This window comes from Musa acuminata, chromosome BXJ1-10, assembly GCF_036884655.1.
Source record: "Musa acuminata AAA Group cultivar baxijiao chromosome BXJ1-10, Cavendish_Baxijiao_AAA, whole genome shotgun sequence".
Taxonomy (NCBI): Eukaryota; Viridiplantae; Streptophyta; class Magnoliopsida; order Zingiberales; family Musaceae; genus Musa; species Musa acuminata.
The window spans coordinates 17,888,257-17,910,752 of NC_088336.1; the positions used below are offsets into that span (position 1 = coordinate 17,888,257).

Here is a 22,496-nt window from a genome sequence, read left to right on the forward strand (position 1 = left end):
ATGCATGGTGATATCAAATGCTTTGTGGGGCTGTTTTGGCAGGTGGATTTGAATAGGGCAGGGGTGCCTTTACTGGAGATTGTCTCTGAGCCCGATATGAGGAGTGGACTTACGTCTGCAGAATATGCTGCAGAGATAGAGAGGCTGGTTAGGTATCTTGGAATAAGCATTGGAAATATGCAGGAAGGTTCACTTCGTTGTGATGTAAATATTTTTGTCCGTCCAGTAGGACAATCAATTTTTGGAACAAAGGTACTATTTGCTTATTTCATAATCCACATGGTCTACTGTTAGTCTTTCATATAAATAAAACATAGAGTCCTTGTCATCTAGTGTTGACCGGGGTTTTTCTTCTCTTTCATCGGTAGATAAAAGTAGTTGTAACCTTGCAACATGTCAACATTTCACCATGCAGGAGCATTTTTTTTTGCCAATTTAACTCCTGTTAGTTTAATACTGGTTACCTACTCTTTCACCAGCATTAATCCAGCCTTAACACTCTTTTAAGTCTCACACTGACCGAGTAATTCAAGGGCAATGGTACAGTAACATGGTTTTTGACTTTGTAGGGATATATATAATATATGCAATTTTACATTGGTATATAGAATATGTCATGAAGTTACAGGGTTACACTAGAAAATTTTTCTAAACAAAATTAATATACTGTAATAAAGAAAGATAAACAGAGAAACATAACAATTTATATGTGCTTACAAGCTAACATATGTATAGGTTGCTAAAATGGCTTGTGATATTTATTTTTGAACCCTCATTATTCCATGAAATCCCATGAAAAGTGATTTTGAAACCCTCTAAAATATATGTACTGGTAGTAAAATGTTTTGTCTAACCTATATCATGCCATAGGAAGACCACTGGACGCTAGTTGGGCTTATAATAAGATCGCAAATACTTCCTAAAATAACTACTAAAATGATAAAATTATTCCAAAAATTACAGGAAAAATACTATAAGTATCACCAAGAGTCATTACAATGTAAATATACCTTCTGCTTTCCTAATTTTATTAGGAGTGCAATTTGAAGGTCTTTCCCATCCTGACTTATACTAGGATTGGGCTTCTCTTTTCTATCTTTGTCTGTTTCTTCTAATCTCTGTAAACGTTCTTTTTTTTTTAATTAATAGGCTCTATTGGGCTATAACATGCTGAACCAACCAAAAATGTTGGCCCCTTCAATGATCAAGAAGGCTGATCCATGGCCAATTAGGCCCAGGTTATGCATAAACTTGATTTAAACTGGTCCTCGATAGGGTTCCAGGGTCAATTAACAGTGTATCAGTTTATTATTTCATTTATTAAAGATTTATTATTTGGCCATTCTTAGTGCTTCTATTTGGTTATAACTGTTGCTTGATATAGCACAAATGATCTTAAATTTTTATCACAGAGATTGATGGTTAGCACACTTTTGCTTGTTGCATTCACAGGTTGAAATAAAGAACATGAATTCATTTTCTGCAATGAATAGGGCCATAGATTATGAGATCTCAAGACAGGTTCTTCTTCATAGCCGAGGTCAAAGTGATCAAATTGTACAAGAAACTCGTTTTTGGGAAGAAGGTGCTCAGGTTGTCATCTTCCTTCTAGTACGTAACTCCATCTCCATCAGTTGTACATGTAATTTTTTATATTTAATCGTGACTTTTTCTGTTTGCAGAAAACTTTTACAATGAGGAAAAAGGAAGGACTAGCAGATTACAGATATTTTCCTGAGCTTGACCTACCAGAAGTTATTCTGACAAAAGACTATGTTGACAAAATTCAACAAGTTTTGCCTGAGCTCCCAGAAGCAAAACGCAGACGTTATGAAAAATTGGGTGTCAACATGCAAGATGTTCTCTTTCTTGCCAATGACAATCATGTAAGTATCAATTATGAATGGTAAGTAACTTTAGAAATAGTAGCTATTTTTTGTTAAGCTGGTAAAAGATGGCCACACTGAGCATATAAACTTCTCAGGTTGCTGAATTTTTTGATGCTTCTGTTGAGAATGGAGCTGATGCAAAGTTGGCTACCAACTGGATTATGGGCGACATTGCAGCTTTTCTGAAGAATGAATGACTTTCAATGAATGAAATCAAATTAACACCAGTAGAACTTTTTGAGTTAATAACTTTCAATGAATGGCACATCTGATGTAAATGAAACTGTCGACCTGTAAAGATCACTAACTAGCTACTTGTCTCATCAAGAAAAATGGTTGTGGTCTCCTAATTTTTTTCTTTATTGTCACATTTTCACTACCTGGTGTGTTAAGCTAATTGTTACTTGTTGGCATTCTCACTGGGAATCTGACTTTAATTAAGCATACTATGTTTCTTTTCGGAGAAACAATCAATCGTTGGTTATTTCTCTTTTGCCTTGTGCTTTGACCTTAAATCTTATGTGATATCAAATTTTTAATTGTGTTAAATGCTCTTTCTGATAAGTTTTCTAAGAACATGATAATATCATAAAAGTCATTATATTGATAAATAACTTATATATGATAAAGTCGTTTGGCTTTATATCTGTTGATCACACTGAGTAGCTCTCTCATATATCCTCCTACCAAATAACTCACAAACTACAACCAAACCAACATGACTGCAATTTATTTATTTATGCTCTTACTGTGGTGGCTTTTATATGAAAGGATGCTAGTGTTGTTCCTATGTATGCATTCATGTGTCACATGCTAAAACATCCATACATGGAGTTCAAATAACACATTGTGTGCATCACAAAAGTTTAGTGCTGTCTCATTTTACCCCTTTTTTTCATTTGTTTTATTGATTCAATGTCCGCAGATACTTTTTGAGCTTTATCAAAAGGTGGAACGGTAAAGTCATTGATAGAAGAGAAGGAATGAGGTTGGTGATACTTATAGTATTTTTCCTGTAATTTTTGGAATAATTTTATCATTTTAGTAGTTATTTTAGGAAGTATTTGCGATCTTATTATAAGCCCAACTAGCGTCCAGTGGTCTTCCTATGGCATAATATAGGTTAGACAAAACATTTTACTAATAGTACATATATTTTAGAGGGTTTCAAAATCACTTTTTATGGGATTTCATGGAATAATGAGGGTTCAAAAATAAATATCACAAGCCATTTTAGCAACCTATACATATGTTAGCTTGTAAGCACATATAAATTGTTTTGTTTCTCTGTTTATCTTTCTTTATTACAGTATATTAATTTTGTTTAGAAAAATTTTCTAGTGTAACCCGGTAACTTCATGAAATATCCTATATACCCATGTAAAATTACATATATTTTATATATCCCTACAATGTCAAAAACCATGTTACTGTACCACTGCCCTTGAATTACTCGGTCAGTGTGAGACTTAAAAGATGTTGAATCTCGTATTTTGATTATGAAACTACTTGATATATGTTTATGATTTAATATGCGTTTTGAGTGACGCAGGGTGCTTCGATCAGGATGAGACAATTAAAGCAGGAACATCATGTTGTGCCGGAGGAACATGTCAGAAGATTGGACGTCGGGCCGGTGGATCGGTCGACGTATCGACAGAAGGCTTCGGGTCGTGGACTCGGGCATCGGGCCAAGAAGAGCGGGTATTGTGCCAAGGATATCGGAGTTGCGGAGTCAACTGGCCGATTGGGCAATAGGCTGCAGGAAAGGACGATGCGCCGAAGAATCGGACAAAGCATCGAGGGACCAATGACATGCCGGACAACGTGATTAATGCTTAGTATTAATTGTCTCGATCGAAGTGTTTGTTTTGAGTGTGTAGGATTAACTACGATGGAAGAAAGACATGCAGCAGGAGTTGTGCCGGAGTCAAGTTCATGATCACGTTGGGAGTTCGAGAGTACGATGGAAGTTCGGACGGTCGTCGGAGGTTCTGCGAGAACAAATCCGAGAAGTCCAGAAGCTTGCCAAGCGAAGCTTGTCGGAACTCGCCAAATGGATCGTCGCAAAGTCCAGGAGTTTGCCGGAAGTCCGCAGGAGCATCACCGAGGGTTCATCGGATGATCGACGGAAGTTCACCGGAAACTCGCCGGAAGAAGCGATTGACGCACCGAAGCAAAGCTGCAGAAATTGTCTTAGATCTAATCGTAGTTAGCACGTTGATTAAGTTGGAAAATGGGAGGTGATCCCATTAGCTTAATCTTGGGGCAATTGGGCCCCTGAAAGACTGAAATTGGGCCGAATGGAGCTAACCATTCGGACCCTGATTGCACCAGGAGGTGCAACCACCTAGGCCAGGAGGTGGCACCGCCTGGGCTAAGCCTCCCAGCGAGACTGGGCGGTGCAACCTTCCCAGCCAGGAGGTGGCACCGCCTGAGCTAAGTCTTTGAGCTAGACTGGGCGGTGCAACCTCCCTGACAGAGAGGTGGCACCGCCTGAGCTCAGTCTTCGAGCAAGACTGGGCGGTGCAACCTCCCTGACAGAGAGGTGGCACCGCCTGAGCTCGGTCTTCGAGCTCTGGCAGAGAGGTGCAACCACCTCAGTCAAGAGGTGGCACCGCCTGGGCTCGGTCTTCGAGCTCTGCCAGGCGGTGCAACCTCTCCAGTCAGGAGGTGCAACCGACTGATCCCGGAATTCCGGGATTTGATCGTTTTGAGCTCCAAATTTGAATTGGGTTGGGGCCTATAAATACCCCACCCATTCAGCACTGAAAAGATATAGACCTACACCGAATTCTTGATCTTTTCTGTGATTCTAAGAGCTCAAATTTGTGTAAAATCCTAAAGTTCTCCTCTTTCTGTTCTTCAAGTTTTGAGTTGTAAAGAGAGGAGAGAAAGGTCCTGTAAGGGTTGTCTCCTGAGCCCATCAAAAGGAGTGAATCTGTAAAAGGGCAGTTGGCCTTCGCCTATTGAAGGAAGGCCTCTAGTTGACGTTGGTGAACTATTTATATCTATTTTGATATAAACGGTAAACTCGCATTACGATAAATACAAAAAGCAATGAGGTTGACTCATTTCTTGTCCACAAATAGGTGAGAGTACATCCATCAACTATTTATATCTATTTTGTTAGTATAAATGGTGGCCCAAAATCTTCTTTTTCCTTTTGAAGCCTCAGCGCTGTAAATGTTTAGACGACCAACGCATCGACAGATGCATTTTCATGGTCTATGTTTATAATAGTCTGATGTTTACCCCGGGCATTGCCTCAACACGTTTTCCTTTTGAAGTCTTACGACATGCATTTTCTTAGAATTTACATGTTAATGTCTTGCTAATTGGTGAGGTCTTACGATGATTTGGCAAGCTCATATTGGTTTAATGCAAACTGTTTAACCTTAATTTCAGATTTCTTCTACTGTGGATCCAGGAGTATGCTTCAGAAACAATTAGATGCCGAATCCGAGCTTAATGTACCCTCCTTTTTTTTTGCTTTTTTTGCTTTCATAGGAGAATATTTTCATAGGAGAAGACAAGTAGGCACTAGAAAACGGGTTCTTCGATCCGTCAAAGGAGAAGAAATCCAAGAATACCATGTGCACTTGGTGTTGAAAGTCAACCGAGGTAGGAACACGGTGAGACCATTTCGGTTGCTGCAATCAAGATCTCGATGGCAACTGCTGCTGCCATTCTTGAACTCGGGTTTAGCTTGCAAGTCATCTGATTGGGTTCTGCATTCTTGTTGGAAGAGCTAATCGAGTTTGAGTGGCACGAACTGGTTGATAAGAAAGGCATCAAACCTCGTCATGCACTGTGACAAATTTAGATGAGTGGAGATGAAGGCGGCATTTATTTGAGATGTTAAAGTCAAAGAAGTAACATTTCCGTCAACCATAGGAAATATTGGCCTCTAAGTGTGGTTTTTTGTTCCTTGGTTAATCGGTATACCCCAAAGTCACAAGCCACCAAATGTTAAAGTCAAAGAAGTAACATTTCTCGTAAACCATAGGAAATGTTCCTTTCTTGGCTTAATTGTCATTCACAATTTTGCATGATATCATCATTTACCATCTCATTCTTTTATAAATCATGATACATGTGTGCTATCAAAATGTCTCTCGCCCACAAGATATTCAATTAGTAGACTTCCTCAACAAAGTCTCTCACCCATAACTGATGTGTGATTTAGGTGATTAATCGAGGGAAATCTCTCTATCAAAACTTGTATAAATACTTATTACCTCAATGAATAAAATTCATCTCTTTCACAATCTATTCTTCGATTCTATATTAAACACATATATAACATTGAGGGATGCTCGACATTTTTCTGAAGCTATTCTCTGTCTAAGAAACCCAATTATTTTTCGATCTAACCTCTTCCACTCATCATCTGTCATAGTTGTGGGTTTTGCACTATCCCCATACAAAGGTCAATACAAATCTTTGCAATACAAGAGATCTTTCATTCTTGGTTTCCCTTTCAACCCTGGCATAAAACTCTTTGAAGACATTAATCACATGATATTTAGTCTTCAAAGCATAGGCCCAAACTTTTCTGAGAAAATCATCTATAAAAGTGACAAAATAAAGTGCACCACTTATACCAAGAACATCAACAGATCCACTAGGAGTTTTTGTCCTCAAAGGACCACATACATCTGTATAAACACGGTCTAAGGCATGCATTTTTCTAGATAAAGCAGCACTAGCAAATGAAACTCTATGTTGTTTACCAACCAAACAATCAATACAAGGGTTCAGATGTATACCTCTGAGGTCTGATAATACCTCTCTCTTGGAAAGAGCTTGCAGCCCCTTCTCGCTCATGTGTCTCAATCGCCTATGCCCCAACTCCATACTGAAGTCTTTCTCTGTAGCATTTAACTGCTCACCATAAGCTTTAGCTTGCAACATGTAAAAAGTATGACATTTCTTTCCACTAGCTATAACAAGAGAACCCTTACTGAGCTTCCATTGCCCTTTGTGAAATCTGCTTTCATAGTCTTCATCATCTAGTCTTCCAATTGAAATAAAATTCAGCCTCAAGTCAATCACATGCCTCACATCCTTAAGCACCAACTTGCAGTCAATGTTGGTCTTTAAATGGATATCACCCATTCCTATGATGTCTGTTGTGCCATAGTTGCCCATCTTGACAACACCGAAATTTCCAAACCTGTATGTAGCAAAAAACTCCCTCCGTGGTGTAGCATGATAAGAAGCACCTGTGTCAATCACCCACTCAAGATCCTGACACACACAAGAAAAAATATCATCAGAAGGAGACAAAATCAAATAATCACCACCCTGCATTATAGCTATGATATTATCTTTAGACTCTATAGACTCCATTCTTTTCTCTTTTTCTTGCTCTTCTTAGGTTGTTTACATTGGTTCTTGTAATATCCTTTCTCACCATAATTATAGCAAACAATATCTTTTCTTGATCTTGACTTGCTTCTACCCATGCGTGAACTGCTTCTAGACTTTGACCTTCCTCTGTTCTCTGAGATAAGTGCCTGTGAATCATTCTGAGATGTTGCCGAACTCTTTCTTGTCAACTCCTCATTCAACAAACTGCTTGTTACTTGACTCATAGTGACAACACCATCTGGTGCAGAATTACTAAGGGAAACCACCAGTGTCTCCCAACTTTCTGGTAATGAACTGAGAAGTAACAATGCTTGCAACTCATCATTAAGAGATATTTTCATAGAGGATAACTGGTTAGTAATACTCTGCATTTCATTCAAATGCTCAGCAATAGAAGCACCCTCTCTATATTTTAGGTTCACAAGTTTTCAGATCAAAAAAGCTTTGTTGCTAGTTGTTTTTCTTTTATAGAGACTTTCCAACTTTTTCCAAAGAGAATATGTAGATATTTCAATAGAAACATAGCGAAAGACACTATCATCAAGCCACTGTCTAATAAATCCAATTGTTTTTCGATCTAACCTCTTCCACTCATCATCTGTCATAATTGTGGGTTTTGCACTATCCCCCTACAAAGGTCCATACAAATCTTTCCAATACAAGAGATCTTTCATTCTTGGTTTCCATATCATCCAATTGTTTCCATTCAAACTAATCATGCGAGAAACATTATTGGCCTTCATGTTCAAATACAAAAATTAAATCACCAAAACCCCCTGCTCTGATACCAATTGATGGGGATATAAACAGGAATAACCTTTGTATATGAACAATTACTAGAAGACTATAATACACAGCGGAATTAAATGGAAGCATAATCAAATAGAACACCAAGATATATGTGGAAAAATCCCTCCAATGTGAAGGGTAAAAACCACAGGACAAACTAGAGATAATCCACTATGAGAATAATGAATATACAAATCTCAATCTCTTGCCCTAAACCCTAGCAACAATCTCAAGAGAATAAGTGGGATACAAGGATCACGTCACTGCCCACAATATCTAAAACCTCCCCAAGTAATCACAGCAAGAGTCTACTGTAGATTTGATCTAATCTGAGATAGAACACTGCTAGATGATTAAGAACAGCCTCTCCATGTTGTCCTTGTCTTCTTCTCTTTCTTTCTCTTCCTTTTCTGCCTTGTTTTCCTCCTTTTCTTTGGAATCTCGTGGTTGTTCTCTTCTCCCACGTTGCTGCCTCCAAAATGCAGCCTCCACACTCCCCCTAATGTTAATTAGGGTTAGGTTAAGAGGGAGTGAGCTGTGGGCTACCCAAGCCCGCTATGGGCTGAATTTGTGGGCTGTCAGCCTAACAACCTCCCCCTTCAGCCCATAAGGGAGGCTATCCCATGACTCCTCAATGTGACGCCATGCCGACCAGTTGTCTGCATATCCCCTGTCTTTCTTTTGGTAAAGTTTTTGTCAACATGTCTGCTCCGTTGTCATCAGTGTGAATTTTCTGAAGCTGCAACTGCTTCTCTTAAAATTAATTTCGAATCCAGTGGTATCTGACATCTATATGCTTTGACTTGGAATGAACTTTGGGTTCTTACACAAATGGATGACACTCTGGCTATCACAATGCACTATATAATTTTTCTGTTTCAGCCCCAATTCTTGTAAGAATTATTTCATCCATAACATTTCTATGCATACCTCTGTAGCAGCAATATATTCTGCTTATGTGGTGGAGAGAGCAATACACCTTTGCAACCTGGATTTCCATAACACAGCTCCCCCTACAAAAGTAAGTACATAACCTGAAGTAGACTTTCTCGTATCTATATCTCTTGCCATATCTACATCTGTGTAACCTGTCAACACATGTGGTCCATCTCCAAAGCTTAAACAAACCTTAGAGCTCCCTTTGAGATATCTAAAAATCCACTTCACTGCTGCCTAGTGCTCTTTGCCTGGATTTGCAAGAAATCTACTAGTGACACCCACTGCATATGCGATGTCTGGCCTCGTACATACCATTGCATAGATTAAACTTCCAACTGCTGAAGCATAAGGAACCTTTTGCATTTTCTCCTTCTCCTCATCACTCGATGGACTCTATTCTGAGCACAACTTGAAGTGACCTGCAAGAGGAGAACCAACTGGTTTTGTATTGCTCATACTGAATCTTTCCAATATCTTCTCGATATATTTCTCCTGTGACAACCAAATCTTCTTATTTTTCCTGTTATTGGAAATCTGCATGCCAAGTATTTGCTATGCTGGCCCCATGTCCTTCATTGCAAAAGACTCACTCAGTTCCTTCTTCAACCTGTCAATTTTAGACATATTTTTCCCAAGAATAAGCATATCATCAATATAAAGTAAGAGAATAATAAAATCCTCACCAAACCATTTGATGTATACACAATGATCTAAAGTCGTTCATTTGTATCCATTTTCTATCATAAATGAATCAAACTTTCTGTACCACTGTCTTGGAGCTTGCTTTAGCCTATACAAGCTCTTCTTTAACTTGCAGACAAAATTATCTTTATCTTTGACTTTGAAGCCTTCTGGTTGCTCCATATAAATTTCCTCCTCCAAATCACCATGAAAGAAAGTTGTCTTCACATCTAACTGCTCAACCTCCAAGTCCTATCTAGCAGCAATACCAAGAGCAACACGAATAGAAGACATTTTTACAACAGGAGAGAAAATCTCTTCAAAGTCAATACCTTTCTTTTGACCAAAGCCTTTCACAATCAATCTAGCTTTGTACTTAGGTTGAGAACAATATTCTTGAGTCTTCAACCTAAAAACCCACTTGTTCTTTAAGGCCTTCATTCCATTTGGTAGCAGCACCAAATCATAAGTGTGGTTCTTCTGAAGAGCATCCATTTCTTCCTGCATAGCAAGTAACCACTTTCAACTGCTTCCTGGTAACTCTCTGGTTCACCTATATCAGTAAGCATCACATACTCATCTGTAGAGTATCTTCTGGAAGGTTGACGTTGTCTAGAAGATCTTCTCAACTAGTGTTCTGTTGGAACTTGCTCTCCTACTTCTTCTTGCTCAACATGTCCTGTAGGTAGATCAATATCATGCTCTAAACTATCTTCCTGCACATCTCCCCCATCACCGTGATATACTGGAGGAATAACTGGGTCACAATCTGCTAATCCTTCTACAGAAGTCTTGGCCGGTGTCTTCTTCTTCAAATCTTCAAAGGTTTGATCATCAAAGAAGACTACATCTCTGCTTCTGAACACCTTCTGCTTTTCTGGATCCCAAAGCCTGTAACCAAAATGATCATGTGAGTAGCCAAGAAAAATACATTCTTTAGTCTTACCATCCAGCTTGGACCTCTCATTGTTTGGAATATGTGCAAATGCGCGATAACCAAACACTCTTAAATGCTTATAGGAAACATCTTTCCCTGACCATACATGCTCTACAATATCACCATCTAGGGTTGTACATGGTGATAAGTTGATCACATCAACTGCAGTCCCCAAAGCCTCATCCCAAAACCTTTTGGGTAGCTTGGCTTGTGAAAGCATACATATGATCTTTTCCATGATAGTGCGGTTCATCCTCTCTGCAATTGCATTATGCTGAGGTGTACCAAGAACTGTCATCTCATATTGGATCCCTTGTGACCTGCAATAGTCATTAAACAATCCTGTATACTCACCACCATTATCTGATCTTATGCATTTCAATTTTCTTTCTGTCTCCCTTTCAACCCTAGCATAAAACTCTTTGAAGACATTAATCACATGATCTTTAGTCTTCAAAGCATAGGCCCAAACTTTTCTAGAAAAATAATCTATAAAATTGACAAAATAAAGTGCACCACTTATACCAAGAACATCAACAGATCCACTAGGAGTTTTTGTCCTCAAAGGACCACATACATTTGTATAAACACGGTATAAGGCATGCATTTTTCTAGATAAAGCAGCATTAGCAAATGAAACTCTATGTTGTTTACCAGCCAAACAATCAATACAAGGGTTCAGATGTATACCTCTGAGGTCTGGTAATACCTCTCTCTTAGAAAGAGCTTGCAGCCCCTTCTCGCTCATGTGTCTCAATCGCCTATGCCACAACTCCATACTGAAGTCTTTCTCTGTAGCATTTAACTGCTCACCATAAGCTTTAGCCTGCAACCTGTACAAAGTATGACATTTCTTTCCACTAGCTATAACAAGAGAACCCTTACTGAGCTTCCATTGCCCTTTGTGAAATCAGCTTTCATAGTCTTCATCATCTAGTCTTCCAACTGAAATAAAATTCAACCTCAAGTCAATCACATGCCTCACATCCTTAAGCACCAACTTGCGGTCAAGGTTGGTCTTTAAATGGATATCACCCATGCCTATGATGTCTGTTGTGCCATAGTTACCTATCTTGACAACACCGAAATTTTCAGACCTGTATGTAGCAAAAAACTCTCTCCGTGGTGTAGCATGATAAGAAGCACATGTGTCAATCACCCACTCAAGATCCTGACACACACAAGAAAAAATATCATCAGAAGGAGACAAAATCAAATAATCACCACCCTGCATTATAGCTATGATATTATCTTTAGACTCTATAGACTCCACTTCTTTTCCCTTTTTCTTGCTCTTCTTAGGTTGTTTACATTGGTTCTTGTAATGTCCTTTCTCACCACAATTATAGCAAACAATATCTTTTCTTGATCTTGACTTGCTTCTACCCATGCGTGAACTACTTCTAGACTTTGACCTTCCTATATTCTCTGAAATAAGTGTCTGTGAATCATTTTGAGATGTTGCCGAACTCTTTCTTCTCAACTTCTCATTCAACAAACTACTTGTTACTTGGCTCATAGTGACAACACCATCTGGCGCAGAATTACTGAGGGAAACCACCAGTGTCTCCCAACTTTCTGGTAATGAACTGAGAAGTAACAATGCCTGCAACTCATCATTAAGAGATATTTTTATAGAGGATAACTAGTTAGTAATACTCTGTATTTCATTCAAATGCTCAGCAATAGAAGCACCCTCTTTATATTTTAGGTTCACAAGTTTTCAGATCAAAAAAGCTTTGTTGCCAGCTGAACAAATACTAGAAGACTATAATACGCAGCGGAATTAAATGGAAGCATAATCAAACAGAACACCAAGATATACGTGGAAAACCCCTCCAATGTGAAGGGTAAAAATCACGGGGCAAATAAGAGATAATCCACTATGAGAATAATGAATATACAAATCTCAATCTCTTGCCCTAAACCCTAGCAACAATCTCAAGAGAATAACTGGGATACAAGGATCACGTCACTGTCCGCAATATCTAAAACCTCCCCAAGTAATCACAGCAGGAGTCTACTGTAGATTTGATCTAACCTGAGATAGAACACTACTAGATGATTGAGAACAGCCTCTCTGCGTTGTCCTTGTCTTCTTCCCTTTCTTTCTCTTCCTTTACTACCTTGTTTTCCTCATTTTCTTTGAAATCTCATGGCTGTTCTCTTCTCCCACGTTGCTGCTCTATTTATGTCTTTTTCTGCCTCCAAAACACAGCCTTCATACCCCCCCTAATGTTAATTAGGGTTAGGTTAAGAGGGGGTGAGCTGTGGGCAGCCCAAGCCCACTATTGACTGAATTTGTGGGCTGCCAGCCTAACAATTCCCAGGTCAGTTTCTCTTGTTATACTTGGAACTATTTGTAGTTTGCTAACATGATATATGCATGGTGATATCAAATGCTTTGTGGTGCTTTTTTGGCAGGTGGATCTGAATAGGGCAGGGGTGCCTTTACTGGAGATTGTCTCTGAGCCCGATATGAGGAGTTGTCTTGAGGCTGCAGAATATGCTGCAGAGATACATAGGCTGGTTAGGTATCTTGGAATAAGCAAAGGAAATATGCAGGAAGGTTCACTTCGTTGTGATGTAAATATTTCTGTTCGTCCAGTAGGACAATCAAATTTTGGAACAAAGGTACTATTTGCTTATTTCATAATCCACATGGTCTACTGTTAGTCTTTTATATAAATAAAACACCGAGTCCTTGTCTTCTAGTGTTGATCGGGGTTTTTCTTCTCTTTCATCGGTAGATAAAAGTAGTTGTAACCTTGCAACAGGTCAACATTTGACCATGCAGATGCATTTTTTTTTGCCAATTTAACTCCTGTTAGTTTAATACTGGTTACCTACTCTTTTACTAGCATTAATCTAGCCTTAACACTCTTTTAAGTCTCACACTGATCGTGTAATTCAAGGGCAGTGGTACAGTAACATGGTTTTTGACATTGTAGGGATATATATAATATATGCAATTTTACATGGGTATATAGGATATTTCATGAAGTTACCGGGTTACACTAGAAAATTTTTCTTAACAAAATTAATATACTGTAATAAAGAAAGATAAACAGAGAAACATAACAATTTATATGTGCTTACAAGCTAACATATGTATAGGTTGCTAAAATGGCTTGTGATATTTATTTTTGAACCCTCATTATTCCATGAAATCCCAAAAAAGTGATTTTGAAACCCTCTAAAATATATGTACTATTAGTAAAATGTTTTGTCTAACCTATATTATGCCATAGGAAGACCACTGGATGCTAGTTGGGCTTATAATAAGATCGCAAATACTTCCTAAAATAACTACTAAAATGACAAAATTATTCCAAAAATTACAGGAAAAATACTATAAGTATCACCAAGATTCGTTACAATGTAAATCTGCCTTTTCTTTCCTAATTTTATTAGGAGTGCAATTTGAAGGTCTTTCCCATCTTGACTTATACTAGGATTGGGCTTCTCTTTCCTATTTTTGTCTGCTTCTTCTAATCTCTGTAAACGCCCTATTTTTTTAATTATTAGGCTCTATTGGGCTGTAACATGCTGAACCAACAAAAAATGTTGGCCCCTTCAATGATTAAGAAGGCTGATCCATGGTCAATTAGGCCCAGGTTATGCATAAACTTGATTTAAACTAGTCCTCGATAGGGTTCCAGGGTCAATTAACAGTGTATCAGTTTATTATTTCATTTATTAAAGATTTATTATTTGACCATTCTTAGTGCTTCTATTTGGTTATAACTGTTGCTTGATATAGCACAAATGATCTTAAATTTTTATCACAGAGAATTGATGGTTAGCACACTTTTGCTTGTTGCATTCACAGGTTGAAATAAAGAACATGAATTCATTTTCTGCAATGAATAGGGCCATGGATTATGAGATCTCATGACAGGTTCTTCTTCATAGCCAAGGTCAAAGTGATCAAATTGTACAAGAAACTCCATCTCCATCAGTTGTACATGTAATTTTTTATATTTAATCGTGACTTTTTCTGTTTGCAGAAAACTTTTACAATGAGGAAAAAGGAAGGACTAGCAGATTACAGATATTTTCCTGAGCTTGACCTAACAGAAGTTATTCTGACAAAAGACTATGTTGACAAAATTCAACAAGTTTTGCCTGAGCTCTCCCAGAAGCAAAACGCAGACGATATGAAAAATTGGGTGTCAACATGCAAGATGTTCTCTTTCTTGCCAATGACAATCATGTAAGTATCACTTATGAATGGTAAGTAACTTTAGAAATAGTAGCTATTTTTTGTTAAGCTGGTAAAAGATGGCCACACTGAGCATATAAATTTCTCAGGTTGCTGAATTTTTTGATGCTTCTGTTGAGAATGGTGCTGATGCAAAGTTGGCTGCCAACTGGATTATGGGCGACATTGCAGCTTTTCTGAAGAATGAATGACTTTCAATGAATGAAATCAAATTAACACCAGTAGAACTTTTTGAGTTAATAACTTAAATAAAAAAATGGAACCATTAGTGGGAAGATTGGGAAGGAGGTAAAAGTGTGATCTTTTGCACTTCCTTGGTATGAACATTTTATTCAATACTTTTATTATGGCACATCTGATGTAAATGGAAGATTGAGAAAGTCTACTTCAGGTTATGTACTTATTTTTGTAGGGGGAGCTGTGTCATGGTAATCCAGGTTGCAAAGGTGTATTGCTCTCTCCACCACATAAGCAGAATATATTGCTGTAACAGAGGTATGCAAAGAAATGTTATGGATGAAATAATTCTTACAAGAATTAGGGCTGAAACAGAAAAATTATATGGTGCATTGTGACAGCCAAAGTATCATCCATTTGTGTAAGAACCCAATTATTCATTCCAAGTCAAAGCATATAGATATCAGATACCAATTGATTCAAAATGTATTTGAAGAGAAGCAGTTGCAGCTTCAGAAAATTCACATAGATGACAACGGAGCAGACATGTTGACAAAAACTTTACCAAAAGAAGGACAGGAGATATGCCGACAACTGGTCGGCATGGCGTCACATTGAGGAGTCATGGGACATCCTCCCTTATGGATTGAAGGGGGAGGTTGTTAGGCTGGCAGCCCACAAATTCGGCCCACAGTGAGCTTGGGCAGCCCACAGCTCACCCCCTTTTAACCTAACCCTAATTAACATTAGGGGGGGTGGTGGCTGAGTTTTGGAGGCAGAAAAAGGCATAAATAGGGCAGCAACGTGGGAGAAGGAAACAACCACGAGATTCCAAAGAAAATGAGGAAAACAAGGCAGAAAAGGAAGAGAAATAAAGGGAAGAAGACAAGGACAACACAGAGAGGCTATTCTAAATCATCTAGTAGTGTTCTATCTCAGGTTAGATCAAATCTACAGTAGACTCTTGCTGTGATTACTTGGGGAGGTTTTAGATATTGTGGGCAGTGACGTGATCCTTGTATCCCAGTTGTTCTCTTGAGATTATTGCTAGAGTTTAGGGCAAGAGATTGAGATTTGTATATTCATTATTTTCATAGTGGATTATCTCTAGTTTGCCCCGTGATTTTTACCCTTCACATTGGAGGGGTTTTCCACATATATCTTGGTGTTCTGTTTGATTGTGTTTCCATTTAATTCCGTTGCGTATTATGGTCTTCTAATATTTGTTCATATACAAAGGTTATTCTTGTTTATATCCCTATCAACTGGTATTAGAGCAAAAAGGGGTTTTGGTGATTTAATTTTTGTATTTGAACATTAGGCTAGTAATGTTTCTTGTATGATTAGTTTGAATGGAAATAATTGGATGATATGGAAACCAAGAATGGAAGATCTCTTGTACTGTAAAGATTTGTATGGACCTTTGCAGGGGGATATTGCAAAACCCACAACTATGACAGATGATGAGTGGAAGAGGTTAGATCGAAAAACAATTAGATTTATTCGAAATGGCTTGATGATTGTGTCTTTCACCATGTTTCCACTGAAATTTCTGCATATTCTTTTTGGAAAAAGTTGGAAAGTCTCTATAAAAGAAAAACAGCTAGCAACAAAGCTTTTTTGATCAGAAAACTTGTGAACCTAAAATATAGAGAAGGTGCTTCTATTGTTGAACATTTGAATGAAATGTAAAATATTACTAATCAGTTATCCTCTATGAAAATGTCTCTTGATGATGAGTTGCAGGCATTGTTACTTCTCAGTTCATTACCAGAAAGTTGGGAGACACTGGTGGTTTCCCTCAGTAATTCTGCGCCAGATGGTATTGTCACTATGAGTCAAGTAACAAGCAGTTTGTTGAGAAGAAAGAGTTCGGCTACATCTCAGAATGATTCACAGGCACTTATCTTAGAGAACAGAGGAAGGTCAAAGTCTAGAAGCAGTTCACGCATGGATAGAAGCAAGTCAAGATCAAGAAAAGATATTTTTGCTATAATTGTGGTGAGAAAGGACATTACAAGAACCAATGTAAGGAACCTAAGAAGAGCAAGAAAAAGGGAAAAGAAGTGGAGTCTATAGATTCAAAAGATAATATCACAACTACAATGCAGGCTGGTGATTATTTGATTTTATCTCCTTCTGATGATATTTTTTCTTGTGTGTGTCAAGATCTTGAGTGGGTGTTTGACACAGGTGCTTCTTATCATGCTACACTACAGAGAGAGTTTTTTGCTACATATAGGTCTGGAAACTTTGGTGTTGTCAAGAAGGGCAACTATGGTACAGCAGACATCATAGGCATGGGTGATATCCATTTAAAGACCAACCTTGGCTGCAAGTTGGTGCTTAAAGATGTGAGGCATGTGGTTGACTTGAGGCTGAATCTAATTTCAGTTAGAAGGATAGATGATGAAGACTATGATAGCAGATTTCACAAAAGGCAATGGAAGATCAGTAAGGGTTCTCTTATTATAACTAATGGAAAGAAATGTCATACTTTGTACAAGTTACAGGCTAAAGCTTATGGTGAGCAGTTAAATGCTACAGAAAAAGACTTCAGCATAGAGTTATGGCATAGGCGACTGGGACACATGAGCGAGAAGGGCTGCAAGCTCTTTCTAAGAGAGAGGTATTACCAGACCTCAGAGGTATACATCTGAACCCTTGTAATGATTGTTTAGCAGGTAAACAACATAGAGTTTCATTTGCTAGTACTGCTTTGTCTAGAAAAATGCATGCCTTAGACCGTGTTTATACAGATGTATGTGGTCCTTTGAGAACAAAAACTCCTAGTGGATCTGTTAATATTCTTGGTATAAGTGGTGCACTTTATTTTGTCACTTTTATAGATGATTTTTTCAGAAAAGTTTGGGCCTATGCTTTGAAGACTAAAGATCATGTGATTAATGTCTTCAAAGAGTTTTATGCCAGGGTTGAAAGGGAGACAGAAAGGAAATTGAAATGCATAAGATCATATAATGGTGGTGAGTATACAGGATTGTTTAATGACTATTGGAGGTCACATGGGATCCAACATGAGATGACAGTTCCTGGTACACCTCAGTATAATGCAATTGCAGAGAGGATGAACCGCACCATCATGGAAAAGATCAGATGTATGCTTTCACAGACCAAGCTACCCAAAAGGTTCTAGGATGAGGCTTTGAGGACTGTAGTTGATGTGATCAACTTATCACCATGTACAACCCTAGATGGTGATATTGCAGAGCATGTATGGTCAGGGAAAGATGTTTCCTACAAGCATTTAAGAGTGTTTGGTTATCGCGCATTTGCACATATTCCAGACAATGAGAGGTCCAAGCTGGATGGTAAGACTAAAGAATGTATTTTTCTTGGCTACTCACATGATCATTTTGGTTACAGGCTTTGGGATCCAGAAAAGCAAAAGGTGTTTAGAAGCAGAGATGTAGTCTTCTTTGAGGATCAAACCTTTGAAGATTTGAAGAAGAAGACACCGGCCAAGACTTTTGTAGAAGGATTAGCAGATTGTGACCCAGTTATTCCTCCAGTATATCACGGTGATGGGGGAGATGTATAGGAAGATAGTGTAGAGCCTGATATTGATCTACCTACAGGACATGTTGAGCAAGAAGAAGTAGGAGAGCAAGTTCCAATAGAACCTCAGTTGAGAAGATCTTCTAGACAACGTCAACCTTCCAGAAAATACTCTACAGATGAGTATGTGATGCTTACTGATGCAGGTGAACCAGAGAGTTACCAGGAAGTAGTTGAAAGTGAGCAGAAAGAGAAATGGTTACTTGCTATGCAAGAAGAGATGGATGCTCTTCAAAAGAACCACACTTATGATTTGGTGCTGCTACCAAATGGAATGAAGGCCTTGAAGAACAAGTGGGTTTTTAGGTTGAAGACTCAAGAATATTGTTCTCAATTGAAGTACAAAGCTAGATTGATTATGAAAGGCTTTGGTCAAAAGAAAGGTATTGACTTTGAAGAGATTTTCTCTCATGTTGTTAAAATGTCTTCTATTCGTGTTGCTCTTGGTATTGCTGCTAGACAGGACTTGGAGGTTGAGCAGTTAGATGTGAAGACAGCTTTCCTTCATGGTGATTTGGAGGAGGAAATTTATATGGAGCAACCAGAAGGCTTCAAAGTCAAAGGTAAAGATAATTATGTCTGCAAGTTGAAGAAGAGCTTGTATGGGCTAAAGCAAGCTCTAAGATAGTGGTACAGAAAGTTTGATTCATTTATGATAGAAAATGGATACAAAAAACGGCTTTAGATCATTGTGTATACATCAAATGGTTTGGTGAGGATTTTATTATTCTCTTAGTTTATGTTGATGATATGCTTATTCTTGGGAAAAATATGTCTAAAATTGACAGGTTGAAGAAGGAACTGAATGAGTCTTTTGCAATGAAAGACATGGGGCCAGCAAAGCAAATACTAGGTATGCATATTTCCCGTAATAGGAAAAATAAGAAGATTTGGTTGTCACAGGAGAAATATATCGAGAAGATATTGGAAAGATTCAGTATGAGCAATGCAAAACCAGTTGGTTCTCCTCTTATAAGTCACTTCAAGTTGTGCTCAGAATAGAGTCCATCGAGTGATGAGGAGAAGGAGAAAATGCAAAAGGTTCCTTATGCTTCAGTAGTTGGAAGTTTAATGTATGCAATGGTATGTACGAGGCCAGACATCGCATATGCAGTGGGTGTTACTAGCAGATTTCTTGCAAATCCAGGCAAAGAGCACTGGGCAGCAGTGAAGTGGATTTTTAGATATCTCAAAGGGAGCTCTAAGTTTTGTTTAAGCTTTGGAGATTGACCACATGTGTGACAGGTTACACGGATGCAGATATGGCAAGAGATATAGATACGAGAAAGTCTACTTCAGGTTATGTACTTACTTTTGTAGGGGGAGCTGTGTCATGGCAATCCAAGTTGCAAAGGTGTATTGCTCTCTCCACCATAGAAGCAGAATATATTGCTGCTACAGATATATGCAAGGAAATGTTATGAATGAAAGAATTCTTACAAAAATTGGGGTTGAAACAGAAAAATTATGTGGTGTATTGTGAAAGCCAGAGTGCCATCCATTTGTGTAAGAACCCAATGTTTCATTCTAAGTCAAAGCATATATATGTCAAATACCACTGGATTCGAAATGTATTTGAAGAGAAGTAGTTGCAGTTTCAGAAAATTCACACTGATGAAAACGGAGCAGATATGTTGACAAAAACTTTACCAAAAGAAAGACAGGAGATATGCCGAAAGCTGGTCGGCATGGCTTCACATTGAGGAGTCATGGGATAGCCTCCCTTATGGGCTGAAGGGAGAGGTTGTTGGGTTGGCAGCCCACAAATTCAGCCCATAGTGGGCTTGGGCAGCCCACAGCTCACCCCCTCTTAACCTAACCCTAATTAACATTAAGGGGGGTGTGGTGGCTACGTTTTGGAGTCAGAAAAATGCATAAATAGGGTAGCAACATGGGAGAAGGAAACAACCATGAGATTCCAAAGAAAAGGAGGAAAATAAGGCAAAAAAGGAAGAGAAAGAAAGGGAAGAAGACGAGGACAACGCAGAGAGGCTATTCTCAATCATCTAATAGTGTTCTATCTTAGGTTAGATCAAATCTACAGTAGACTCTTATTGTGATTACTTGGGGAGGTTTTAGATATTGTGGGCAGTGACGTGATCCTTGTATCCCAGTTGTTCTCTTGAGATTGTTGCTAGGGTTTAGGGCAAGAGATTGAGATTTGTATATTCATTATTCTCATAGTGGATTATCTCTAGTTTGCCCTGTGGTTTTTACCCTTCACATTGGAGGGGTTTTCCACGTATATCTTGGTGTTCTGTTTGATTGTGCTTCCATTTAATTCCGCTGTATATTATGATCTTCTAGTATTTGTTCATATACAAAGGTTATTCCTGTTTATATCCCCATCACAAACGACAACTAAAACAAGTGTAGAACAAAAAATTCATGGATATGAAACTATTATTGGTATAGAGACCCATGTGCAACTATTAACCCTTACTAAAGCATTCTGCAGCTGCCCTTACCTCTATGGATAATAACCAAACACTACTGTTTGTCCTGTCTGCATGGGACATCCTGGAACTCTACCAGTTTTGAACTCCAAGGTCATTGAATTTGCTATGAAACTTGGCCTTGCACTCAACTACCGATTGTCCATGACCTCCAAGATTCTCCCTAAAGGATACCAAATATCACAATTTGACATCCCGATAGCAATTAAAGGGTTCATTGATTTGGATCTTCCAGTTGAGTTTGGTGGTGGTCATAGAAGGTTTGGGATAACTAGAGTTCATATGGAAGAAGATGCAGGAAAACTAATTTACTCAGAAACGGGGAGTTATTCCCATGTCAGTTTCTCTCATTATACTTGGAACTATTTGTAGTTTGCTAACATGATATTTGCATGGTGATATCAAATGCTTTGTGGGGCTGTTTTGGCAGGTGGATCTGAATAGGGCAGGGGTGCCTTTACTGGAGATTGTCTCTGAGCCCGATATGAGGAGTGGACTTGAGGCTGTAGAATATGTTGTAGAGATAGAGAGGCTGGTTAGGTATCTTGGAATAAGCATTGGAAATATACATCAAATTCTGACATGTACGTCTTCAACTCTGTTTAAGAGTTTTTTTTTTTTTTTTGTTAAATAACAAGTGATAACTTACGATTTGTGATTATACACGAAACAACTTTTTGATTTGAAAAATAAATGCTAAAATACTAGCACTGCTGAAACATTAAAAAACAAGATAGATGTGTACCTTGCGAAACTTTGTATATCATTTGTGATTTCTTGTTCAAATTACTGTAATTCTCGGTTGAAAACCTCTGTCTTGAATATGGTTTTAAAGTTTTAACCTCGATTTTGAACAAAATCCTCGCTGATAAATTAAATGAAGGGAATCGACAAAAGTTGAAAAGCTTGATGAATTAGTATTTATCTGTCATGCCCATCATCTCGCATTAGTTTTGTGACACAAGTGATGAAAAGAATAGAAGATAAGAACAATTACTGAAGAAGCTTTATTGAAATGAAAAATGCTTCAATACATTAAATGTTTCCTCTCCTATTTATACAGATTAGAATACAAAAAGCAATGAGGTTGACTCATTTCTTGTCCACAAATAGGTGAGAGTACATCCATCAACTATTTATATCTATTTTGTTAGTATAAATGGTGGCCTAAAATCTTCTTTTTCCTTTTGAAGCCTCAAATGTTTAGACGACCAACGTATCGACAGATGCATTTTCATGGTCTATGTTTATAATAGTTTGATGTTTACCCCGGGCATTGCCTCTTACGACATGCATTTTCTTAGAATTTACATGTTAATGTCTTACTAATTGGTGAGGTCTTACGATGATTTGGCAAGCTCATATTGGTTTAATGCAAACTGTTTAACCTTAATTTCAGATTTCTTCTACTGTGGATCCAGGAGTATGCTTCAGAAACAATTAGATGCCGA

The 22,496-nt window shown here is 38.2% G+C and overlaps 1 pseudogene; it reads left to right on the forward strand.

Moving 5' to 3' along the window:
- LOC135595129 (glutamyl-tRNA(Gln) amidotransferase subunit B, chloroplastic/mitochondrial-like) lies at positions 1–15,136 on the forward strand (annotated as a pseudogene).
- Positions 15,137–22,496: the final 7,360 nt, after the last annotated feature.